The sequence below is a fragment of the Typopeltis vanoorti genome, chromosome 13, assembly GCF_054136105.1.
Source record: "Typopeltis vanoorti isolate ZY-2024b chromosome 13, IOZ_Tvanoo_1.0, whole genome shotgun sequence".
NCBI lineage: Eukaryota > Metazoa > Arthropoda > Arachnida > Uropygi > Thelyphonidae > Typopeltis > Typopeltis vanoorti.
In genome coordinates, this window is record NC_143561.1 from 77,777,689 (window position 1) to 77,790,106 (window position 12,418).

Sequence of the window (12,418 nt, forward strand, 5' to 3'; positions counted from 1 at the left end):
CTGATTAGAGATCCTTCGACACTTCTGCACATGCCAGAAAAAGGAGAATCCATTCCGATAATAGGGTAATCAGTCCATATTGTGGGATGAGTTGTTTATTATTACAGGTCGGAAAATTAACTTCTCTTTTAATGATTATTGTAGTTAACCATGTTGCTTGTATAACAGTTGAAAAATTTTACTTATAAAGCACGTGATTTCATGTGTTGGCGACCAATTCGTACGTCCATTTCTTTCTTCCCTTTAGCATGAATCGGCTATTCTTGGCAAGACGCCAAGCAGAGACCTACAAACGGTGGGCGAACTATACTATCAATAAAAATGTATCCGTTAAATACATGTTGTATGCCAAATCGGATTTCGACCCACAAAAAACAAAGTTGTGGATTTGAACCACACTGTGGCTCACATGTTTGTGGAAGTCTTTAGGTTGTAGAAAATATCTTTTACCTGGTATAAACTAGTAAACCACTAGTCTGTTTCTTGGAGGTCAGTATAAAAAGCGCTGTGTTTAATCTCTAGGTTGGGGAACTAAACTGTACATTCTTTAATCCATCCACAGTATTCAAGTACATGGTAAGTTTTGCAGTCCTTCATGGCTGAGATTCACATTAATAAGAATCTAAATGCACTACTTATTATTATCATTACTACATGACACCTCCAAGAAGTCCAAAGACTCATTGAGGGAGGGCACCTACTCTAAAACTCTGTCTCCACCACTTAATCCACCAAACTGCTTCATCTACTGCCCACCACCACTTCCACAGACAATCACAAACATCCCATGGTGGGATTCAAACCCGCATACTTTAGGCAATTGTGCATTATAGTTCAACATAACTGAAACCAAACGGATATCCTATTTCTCTCATTTAACCATCATCTATTGATCATCTTTCTCAATTTCTTTAGGATAAATCATGTCATGTGCCTTACTCTTACTGTGGATATGTAGGGCCAATAACCTTCAGTTTTTTTTAATTAATTTTTTTTCACTCAAATACTATGAAAGAAGGGCACAGAACTTATATAATGAGAACAAAAACAATTTTTTTTGAAGTTCTAAAGAAATGAAAATTTGCTGCTAGACAGTTAGTACCTAGATAAGTTATTGGTGCCACGTTATTCTCAAATGACAAGATTATACATATTATCATTGTTAACCAAGGATGCAATTTTTTTACGAATTGGTATAATGTAAAATCGTAATGCAATTGTGTTGTTTTTAATATCTGATATGCATAACCGTTTATCAAATGGCATACATTCCCCGTACGAAATACTACGAATCTCGCGTCTCATTAATGAAGAAAATGAGTGAGGAAGTTAAAACAAGAATAATATCTCGCGACTTAATTATAAAAAAAAATCTTCAAGCGCAATACTTTAAAAACACCATCATATTTCTCTACTTTGTGTGGTCCTTTCCAAATTTTAAAATTGCACTGATTTCAAGTATATTTTACACATAAAAAAATTCACAAATACGAACTTTTTATCTGGACTGGAGTTTGACACAGTTTCTGAAATTCTGTAATCCTCATTTTCTGATAAATTCAAACGCATAATCTTTTAGATACATGAGACAAATGCAGGAACAGTAGTGGTATCAATGTTTAATTGCTATTCAAATAACAACGAACAGGCTTTCTAAAAACATTCCACGAAAATTATAAACTTCTTATGTAAACTAGAAAGTAATATCCACTGCTCACTTCCGTACCCTTTCTTCTCAAGTGCGTTGTTTGTTTTCTATTTGACAATCGAGTATTAGCAGAATGCTCCTTTTTTTTTTTTTTTTTTTTTTGACTGACGAATAAACGTGTAAGTGGAAGAAGTGCGGTTGGGAAAAGAGATATTTAAAATATATTTATCACTGTACACAAGTTTTATTATCGACATGCATCTATAATATCTGAGAAGCACCAAGATTTTCGAAACAAGCGAAAAAAAAAACTTATATGCAATAAATTTTAATCCATGAACTTAAATCACTAAATAAGTTTAGTAATAATAATAATAATAATATAGTATTGGCGTCTTGTAATATTCTTTTGTGAAGCCTCAGACAACATGGAGAAGTCATGTAATAATGATAATAATAATAATAATAATAATAATAATAATAATAAATTTCATCTAATCCCTGTTCATTCCCCATTCCTCAGAAGAGGTTTTATCTGGAATTGTTAGAATTCCAGATAAAACAAAGAAAAAAAAAGGGGGGTTGGACGTATGTTATCGAGTCATCGCGCGCGGTCAGCGGAATAAAAAATAATTCTAGTTTCTGGGAGTAAAACAAGATCCTATTTATCTCTATATGAGTTCGACTTATCCATTTTCAAGTGAAAAGCCATTTCGAAGACTCTCCTAAAAGAGGTAAGAATAATTTAAGGTAAGAATAAGAATAATGATTTATCCTAGGAATTCTGTGGTTATTTGGAATCACGGTAGACGCACCAAAGCTGAAGCCAGTGTATTATTATTATTATTATTATTATTATTATTATTATTATTATTATTATTATTATTATATGGTCACCTCCATGGAGCTGACCACACTCTTACTTAATTTCCTGGGATGATCCTTAATCTTACTCACATTGGTCTTAAAAATTTTCTCCGTGTCAATCCTATAAAACCCTCTAAGCAACATATGTCTCTATGATATTTCTCCTTATCCGCCTATCAACCAACATATGTAATCTACAAATCTTCAGTATCTCATCATATAGAGCATTTCACACACCCTAACCATCTTATCACTTGCCTCTGAATCCATTCCATCTGTACCACATCGCTAAGAAAAACCCATGTAACCAGATCTGTGAACAATAATAAAGATAATGCCTTATGAAGAGTAACAATAACTTGTTTATCTCTGCATATTGAGGATATTCTTCAATAACCAGGTAATGATTTGAATGGATTTGGTGTGCAGAGACTGGAAAAAGTGTTGCTGAATGAAGTGAAAATGGATCTGCAGAACCAGAGAAACTAGAACTACCAAGGAGAGGGGAGAAGTGGATATACGGACATCAGTAAGACAGTTGAGTATAAGAATGTATATAATGTACCCAAGCCAGTACTAAGGAAAAGAAATCGGAATGGGACAGTTAGAATGACACATCAAGATAGGGGGTGGGACAAAGGGACCTCTGCATTTCATGTATACTAATGCCAGAAGTATTAGGAACAAGAAGGAAGAATTTTTGGCCTTGACTGGCTCTTCCTGGCCACAGGTTATTGGCATTAGTGAAACATGGCTGACGGAAGATGATATAGTTAGTGGGATAGAATGTGTAGGTTATAGTGGCTTTAGGAGGGACAGAGAGAATAAAATGGGGGAGGAGTGTTATTGATGATAGCTGATGAACTGCAGCCAAGGAGAATTGAAGTTGCATTGCAAGATAGTGAAAAGAGCTCACTTGAGGCTATTTGGAGTGAGATTGAGACTGGCAGAATAAAATATATAGTTGGGTGCTGCTATACACCAGGTGATGGAATATATGGTGGAGATAGTATGAATACGCAAATAAAAGCAATTAGTGGAAGGAGGGCAATTATTATGGGGGATTTCAACTATGGCAACATTGATAGGAAGAAGGAGAGGGCACACGTGAGGAAGAAAATTGATTTTATTCAATTATTAAAGATAACTATCTGAGACAGCATGTAATTGAAAATACTAGGTGTTCGAGAGTGCTTGAACTGGTAAGAGTATCTGAGAATTTGACTGTAATGAATATGACCATATTGCCATGTATTGGTGAGAGTGATCATAAGGTCTTGACCTGGGAGGTGGCTAAAGGTGTGGAATTTTCGATTAAGACAGGGTATGTGTGGAGTTACCGTGCTGCAAAGTATGACATGCTTAGGAGATTGCTTGAATCAGTGCTATTGCATGTACAGCTGCAATGGCTGGACATCGATAGGCCATGGAAAGTGGTCAAGGAACATTTACAGGAGGTTATGGCTAATTGCATACCTAGGGTCCGAATAGTAAAACAAGTAGGGGTTAAATGGATGAATACCACCATTAAGCTTGAGCTCTATAAAAGAAACAACTGTGGAGGAATTTAAAGAGAAAGGTGACCTGCAGGCTCACGAACGGTATAAAGCGCAAGCCAGAAGGGTAAAGAGTGTGGTAAAAATAAAAGCAACAGCGGATTATGAAACGAAATTAGCAAAGCAAGCTAAACAGAATCCCAAACAGTTCTTTCAATATGCTGCAAGCAAAAAAACTGTACACGGCAGAATGATTTTAAGGAATGACGATGGTAAGGAGGTCACAGAATCAGTCGATATAGTGGAGTTACTGAGCATGCACTTTGCAAAAGTATATCATCCAGGAGGTGACTTTGAAAAAATGAAGGAACCATAGTTTATAATGGAAGTGTGATGAATGAAGTGGAGGTGAAAAGTCTATTACAGAACCTTAATGTGAATATATCTGTGGGATTGGATAGTCTACCGGCACAGGTCTTGCGTGAAGCGGCTAAGGAATTATCAGTGCCCTTGACCATATTGTTTAATCTGAGTCTCGGGTCTGGTTTAGTCCCGAAGGTGTGGAAAGAGGGAAAATAGTTCCCTCTTTCCACACCTTCTCATCAACTCACTTGGTTGTTGAAAAATACCTTGACGAGCAGAGACAAGCAAGTTATTGTTCCTCTGTACCAAGCCTTGATAAGACCTCATCTCGACTACTGTGCCCAGATTTGGTCACCCGGTTCCTTCTTGATGGGGATGAGGTGGAGAAGATCCAGAGGCGAGTAACTAAGATGATAGCAGGTCTATGGAATGAACCATATGAGAACGGGTTGAAGATTTGTGGGTTGCAGAAATTAGTTGATAGGCGGAAAGGGGGAGATATGATAGAGACATTCAAATTGCTAAAGGGTTTCTATAGGATAAATTCAGAGGATATTTTTGAGATCACGACTGGTGGTGGGAGAACTAGGGGACACCTATGGAAGCTGGGAAAGGGTGTGGATAGCAGGGTGTTAGAGCTGGGTTCCTTACTTTTAGTGTGGTAAATGAGTGTAATAAGCTGCCAGAGTCTGTTGTGAGTGTTGACGGTGAGCGAGTTCAAGGCAAGGTATGATAGATACTGTGAGAATGTCATATAGTTGTGCGGATATGATGTTTAGGGCCTCCCTCGATGAGTCTAAGGATTCCCTGGAGTCGTCCGAAATAATAATAATAATAATAATAATAATAATAATAATAATAATAATAATAATAATAATAATAATACCCCTGCACCATCCACTCATGTGCCATGACTGTCCTTGCGCCAGTAAATCATAAATCAAACAACCAACCAATCTGATGAATAATTACCTAAGGTAGAATGCAATGGAAAATGCTAGAGGGATCGAGAGTTCTGAACCTTGTGATTACATCAAAGGATTTTTCCTTAATTAAAATTTTCCTTAACCTTGCCGCAAATCGGGAGAGCGATCATTCAATTTGAACCTAGTAATGGACTAAACATGTGGAATTTCAAGTAATCATAGGTTACATGAGGAAGTACAGAGCTGGTGATTTTGAGAACCCTAGGAGTGGTATTGCATGGAGTGGTACCATGCGAAACGTGCCGCAGGCGAAAATATAGAATGCATGGGAAGTGGTCTGGGGGTGTTTGAAGGAACATATAGTGGATTGTCTGCCTAAATTTAGGAAAGTTAATAAATTGGGAATTAAATAGGTGAGTTGCAGCAGTGAGCAGTAAAAAGGAAGATGAGATCTTGTGAATGATTCAACGTTACTGGTGATCTGCAAACCTATGAGCAGTATAAAGTATTGGCCAGAAGTGTGCCTGATGGCAAGGAAGGCAAAATAGAGTATCAGAAGAAATTAGTTGAACGAACCAAAGGTAATCTGAAAATCTTCTTTCAGTGTGTGACAAGCCTTCATGAATGCAGATCATAGGGAGATGAATGAAGCAGCAAAATAGTTGATTTATTGAGTCATCTCTTTTCAAGGGTTTAGCTTCCAGATAAAGATATTTCAGTAATAGATATGGCACATGTTAATGTGGCTGTACATGTAGAGGAAGTAGTACGTGGGTGGCCTGAAAAATTCTCGGCCTCAAACATAAATGGCAACACTATCGGCACGATTTTTTTTCGCATTATGTGATTGCAAGTCATTCTATCAAATAGTTTTTTTTATACAGCTGTCGGAAGCCAAAGTGTTGTCTGTATCCCTTGAAATGGATAAAATTGAGTATCATGCTGTTATAAAATTCTTTGTAAAAGAAGGTTTAACGCCAAAAGAAATTCATTCGAAGTTCATAAAAGTTTCTGGGTACTCTTCTCCTTCATTTTCGACAATTAAGAAATGGGCTGCCGAGTGTAAATGTGGCCATACCAGCCTCGAAGATGATCCACGCGAAGGAAGTCCAAGAAGTGTAACAACACCACCAGAAATCATTAATCGAGTGCACGATATCCTATTGGATGACCGGCAAGTCAAAGTGCGTAAAATTGCTGAGAATATAGGCATTTCAAAGGAACGTGTAGGATATATTTTGCATGAAGAATTGCAAACGAAAAAATTCAAAAACGCACTTACATGAAAATCTCTGAACAGTGCTTGAAGCGTTTTAACAATAATAAAACTGATTTTGTGCGTCGATTTATTACTATGGATGAGACTTGGATTCACCAGTATACAGCAGAATCTAAACAGCAGTCAAAACAGTGGACAGAAGCCGGTTGTTCAGCGCCAAAGAAGACAAGGTCATAGCATCGGTGTCCAGGACCGGCCTTCTCTATAAAGGAGCCCGGGTGCAAGAAACCTTTTGGGGGCCCTAAAATATTTTTCAAAGGTAAAAATTAAAGGATTCGAAATAAGCTTATTGTAAAACCTCTTACCTGCAAATGATTTTGCACAGGAAAACAAAAAAAAAAAAAAACACATTCGAAATATAATACGTTTCCGCAAATGTGAAACGAATGTGCCCACTCGATCGTGGGGCCCGGGTGCATTTCCCCCCCCTCTTCACCCCCGAGATGGCCGGCCCTGTCGGTGTCTTGAGATGCTAAAGGCATTTTGTTTATTAATTATCTTGAAAAGAGTAAAACAATAACCGCAGAATATTATTTCGATCTTTTAATCAGACTAGACGAAAAACTTCGTGAGGAAAAACTCATTTTGCAGAAGAAAAAAATCATCTTTCATCAGAACAATGCACTGACCTACAAAGGTGTTTTGGCAATGGGAAAATTGAGGGATCTGCACTATTCCCCAGATTTGGTTCCCTCGGACTTCTATCTCTTCCCCAAACTAAAACTCTTTCTCTCTGGTCAGCGTTTTTCTTCGAATCAAGAAGTTATTGCAGCTGTAGAGGGGTATTTTGCAGATCTTACTAAGAACCAGTGGCGTAACTGGGGGGAGGGGGGGAGGGGGGAAGAGCCTCCACGGGCGGCACTTTCAACCTTTTTGAACTTTTGCAGTTAATTCTAAAATACAGTCTCGGGAACTCAGTTCCAAATATTGTAATACTACAGCGAATTTTCCCCACAATTGCTATAAGTGTTGCTAGTTGTGAGAGGAGTTTTTCTAAATAAAATTTGATTAAGAATTACCAAATTACTATGAAACAGACTTCTCCAATGGCATTGATGATTTTGCTAACAGAAATGCAAGAAAACTAACATTTTAGAATGTTGAAATTAAAGTTTTATTTCAAAAATAAACATAGGGTTTTAATTATTTCCCTATACGTCGTTTCGACTTTTTGTAGTATTTTTGGTGTGTGTTTAGAGGGGAAGCAAACTTAGGGACCGCCCAGGGCGGCATAAGCTCTAGCTACGCCAATGCTGAGAACCACTAGAGGGACAGGAAAATGGCGCTGAAGCATCGCTGGAATAAATGTATTAGTCTTAAGGGAATCTCAAAACGAAAATAATTTTGAAATTATAAATTCGTTTTTTCATTGTTACGCTGAGTAGTTTTCAGAGCACCCACATATATATGATACTGCAGAATCTTGATGTGAATACAGTTATGGGTTTGGATGGGATATCAGCTCACACAGTATCAGAATGTGCTAGGGAATTAGCAGTACCTTTCACTATTTTGTTTAATTAGAGTCTCCTCTAGCAGAGTCTCAAGGAACAGAAGAGTAGGGGAAAATAGTTCTATTGCATATTGGAGGTTCCAAGACAAAGATAGCATATTTTTGATCAATTAGCATTCAGGATCAAAATTCAGGACTGGGTGGAGATTAATGGGACTTAATAGTAATGATGCTAATGCTGGACTTTGTTGCAAAGGCATTTTCCTGGATACTGTATGTAAATATGATATATAAATTGGAGTAAATGGGTATAGATATACAAGATAGTGTTTATTCAAGAGCAGATTACTGTAAATAGTTTGCGACCACTGGTGTGCCACAGGGCACACCAGTGGTCATCACGATTTAATTTGCACTTGGTCATCACAATTTAATTTGCACCTTAATAATATAGGAAATATTCTAAGGAGAAATGTTCAGTTGTTTTCAGATGATATAAAACTTGGTTCAACAATAGTTAATAAAGAATATGTTAAAATTTTCAGGATGAGCCTCTACAGCTCACTAGAAATGGCTTTGCACACGAAGAGAGACTTTCAAGATCGAGTCTAGTCGCCGACTGGAGGAACATTTTCTAAGCCTTTTTTCGACCGGTTCCTGAGTAACTCGATCTCTGGAACCGGTAAGCAGGTTTTTCTCCGCGAATTTCAAGAAGATCGGCTGTCGATCCCACAGTATTTTCAGACATTAAAAAAAATATTGTGTTAGGGATAGAGACCACGAGATGGCGGCACTTGGTAGTCGTTTTCTTCAATGCTTACCGATTAATTAATGACAACTTTGGGCAAGCTATCTCTGATTGGCTACCAGTGGAGATTCAACACTGCCCACACAGTCTCCAAAAGTCAGATAGGGCTAAAACGGCCTCGCCTACTCCCTATACAGGAACAAAAATGCATTAGCTGATTTGTTTGTTTTTTTAATTTTCTGGATAATTATTATCATTATTATTATTATTATGGGCGACTCCAGAGAGTCCTTAGACTCGGTGGAGGCCCTAAACATCATGTCCACACAACTATACGACATTCTCACAGTATCTATCACACCTTGCCTTGTACTCACTCACTGTCATTGCGCCCAAAACAGACTCTGGCAGCCACTCTAAAAGCAAAGAACCCAGCACTAACACCCTTGCTAACCACACTCTTGCCCAACTTCCATAGATGTCCCCTAATTCTCCCATTACCAGTCCTTATCTCAAAAATATCCTCTGAATTAATCCTATAGAAACCCTTTAGCAATTTGAATGTCTCAATCTCCCCTTTTCCGCCTATCAACTAATTTCTGCAATCCACAGATCTTCAACCTGTTCTCATAAAGTTCATTCCACAGACCTGCTATCATCTTGGTCACTCGCCTCTGAAACCTCTCCACCTCATCCCCATCAAGAAGGAACTGAGGTGACCAAATCTGGGCACAGTACTCGAGATGAGGTCTTATCAAGGCTCGGTACAGAGGAACAATAACTTGCTTGTCTCTGCTCGTCAAGTATATTTCAACAACCACTTTTGCAATGTGCCTCCTAAACTTCATCTCCCTATCCACCAACACTCCCAAGTCCCTGGCCTCGTCAATTTCCTGGAGTACAGTTCCACCAATGTGGTATACTGTTGCTAATCTTTTCACCTCAAAATACATAACGTTATATTTTGTAACATTAAATTGACATCCATTCTCATTAGCCCAGAACTCCAATCTATCTAAGTCATCCTGCAAGATTTTGACATCTTCTGCATTCACTATCGCACTACCCAACTTTGCATCATCAGCGAACAAATGAACTGTTCCTCTTGGATCTTTTCCTATGTCATTAACGAACAAATTAAACAGGAGTGGTCCATGAACAGAATCCTGCAGCACACCACTAGTCACAGGCCGTCTTTTGGACTCTACTCCTGAATTAACTACTCCACCATAACCCACCTATCCCTCTCACCAACCATATATCCATTCCCATATGTTGTACTTTACGGATAAGAATTCCATGTGGTGTCCTGTCAAATGCCTTAGCCAGGTCCAGCAGTATCATTGTAAACCCATTAGCCTTATCCAGTTCAGCAATCACTGTGTTATAAAACTTCAGCAAGTTACTGAGGCATGATCTACCTTTCACAAAGCCATGCTGTCCCCCATACAGTATCTCACTTTCATCAATCCATTCCTGTATGTTTCCCTTGACTACATTCTCCAAGACCTTGACAACGACTTCTGATATGCTGATCGGTGGGTAATTTGCAACAGTAGGCTTTGATCCTCCTTTATGCAGTGGAACTATTTTGCCCTCCTTCCACACCTTAGGGACTAAACCAGACCCAAGACTCAGATTAAACAAGGGCACTGATAATTCCTTAGCCGCTTCACATAAGACCCGTGCCGGTATACCATCCAATCCCACAGATGTATTCACATTAAGCTTCTGTAATGGACTATTCACCTCCACTTCATTCATCATAATTCCCGTATAAACTAATGATTCCTTCATTTTTTCAATGTCACCTAAGCTCGTCATATTTGGCAGCACGGTAATTCCGCATATACCCTGTCTTAATCGAAAATTCCACACCTTTAGCCACCTCCCAGTTCAAGCCCTTATGATCACTCTCACCAATGGGTGGTAATATGGTCATATTCATTACAGTCAAATTCTGAGATGCTATTACCAGATCAAGCACTCTCACACCCCTAGTATTTTCAATTACATGCTGTCTCATATAGTTATCATTTAATAATTGAATAAAATCAATTTCCTTCCTCACTTGTGTCCTCTCCTCTTTCCAATCAATGTGACCATAGTTGAAATCCCCCATAATAATTGCCTTTCTTCCACTCATTGCTTCTCTTTGCGTATTCATACTATCTCCACCATATATTCCATCACCTGGTCTATAGCAGCACCCAACTATATATTTTATTCTGCCAGTCTTAATCTCACACCAAATAGCCTCAAGTGAGCTCTTTTCACTATCCTGCAATGCAACTTCAATTCTCCTTGGCTGCAGTTCATCAGCTATCATCAATAACACTCCTCCCCTATTTTATTCTCTCTGTGCCTCCTAAACACACTATAACCAACACATTCTATCCCACTAACTATATCATCTTCCGTCAGACATGATTCACTAATGCCAATAACCTGTGGCCAGGAAGAGCCAATCAAGGCAAAAATTCTTCCTTCTTGTTCCTAATACTTCTGGCATTAGTATATATGAAATGCCGTGATCCCTTTGTCCCACCCCTATCTTGATGCGTTATTCTAAATGTCCAATTCCCATTATTTTTTTGTCCTTTGTGCTGGCTCAGGTACATTATATACATTTTTACACTCAACTGTCTCACTGAAGTTTGCATATCCAATCTCCACCCCCCCTCCTTGATAGTTCTAGTTTCCCTTGTTCTGCACATCCATTTTTACTTCATTCAGCAACACTTTTTCCAGTCTCCGCACACCAAGTCCATTCAAATGCAGGCCATCCATCTTGTATAAATCCTTTCGCCCATCAAACTCATTCCACACGTCCACGAATTCCACACCGCACCGTCTGCATAACCTGCGCATAATGTCATTTGCGATTATGGCCCTCTTTCTAAACTCCTCTCTGTGATACCGCGGCAACAGCAGGTCATACTTTTCTTTCTCTACCTTTTACAATACTTTCAAGTCCTCTCTCATAAAAAATTTATCTCCTTTCAATTCATTCGTACCCGCCACAGCTATCATTTCTTTCACCCTCTGTTTTTGCACTCTAATACTCTCACTTTAATACTCTAATACTCTAATACCGGAATCTTATCAGGGCGTGGAATCAAAAAGGGCGCCGGAGAGCCAAAGAAATTATGCCGGAAATTTCTTAGTACATCAGAAAATGTTTGCATATATTATGTGAGGAGTAGCATTCACATTTTGTGTAAGCCTACATAGTTTGATATATCGTAAGTTGAAGAAATTATGGTTCATAATATTATGTAGTTTTGGGAAATTCAGAGGTAGAAGGAATAGGCTGACTATATTTCCTTGAGACAAAAATGGGACATTGGGAACGCAAAAACGGGACCGGGGTTATGTAATATTCTGTATTCATGAGAAAGTAAGACGATAAAAAAGTTTTATACATAAACACATTATTTTTGCCACGTCTTTTGCAACCACCAAATTAGTATTCGTGTTATCTGCACATAAAACTAAAATTTTGTTTTGTAAGGCAAATTTGTCACTTACTTCCTTTACCATAGCACAATGTATATCGAATATTTCACCAAATAAGGAAATAAAGTATCTTATAATTTTATCTTGAACACCACAATTTGGCAAAAAAAGTACCGCAC

At 38.2% G+C, this 12,418-nt stretch overlaps 1 protein-coding gene across 3 annotated transcripts in view; it reads right to left on the reverse strand.

The window, feature by feature from the left end:
• Positions 1 to 1,750, reverse strand: part of LOC150100301 (uncharacterized) — a 91,498-nt gene extending 89,748 nt beyond the window's left edge. For all 3 annotated transcript variants that reach the window (XM_090402692.1, XM_090402689.1, XM_090402691.1), the window contains exon 1: positions 1,496 to 1,750. The gene's annotated coding sequence lies outside the window, so the exon portion shown is untranslated. The remainder of the gene's footprint in view (positions 1 to 1,495) is intronic.
• Between the last annotated feature and the right edge of the window lie 10,668 nt (positions 1,751 to 12,418).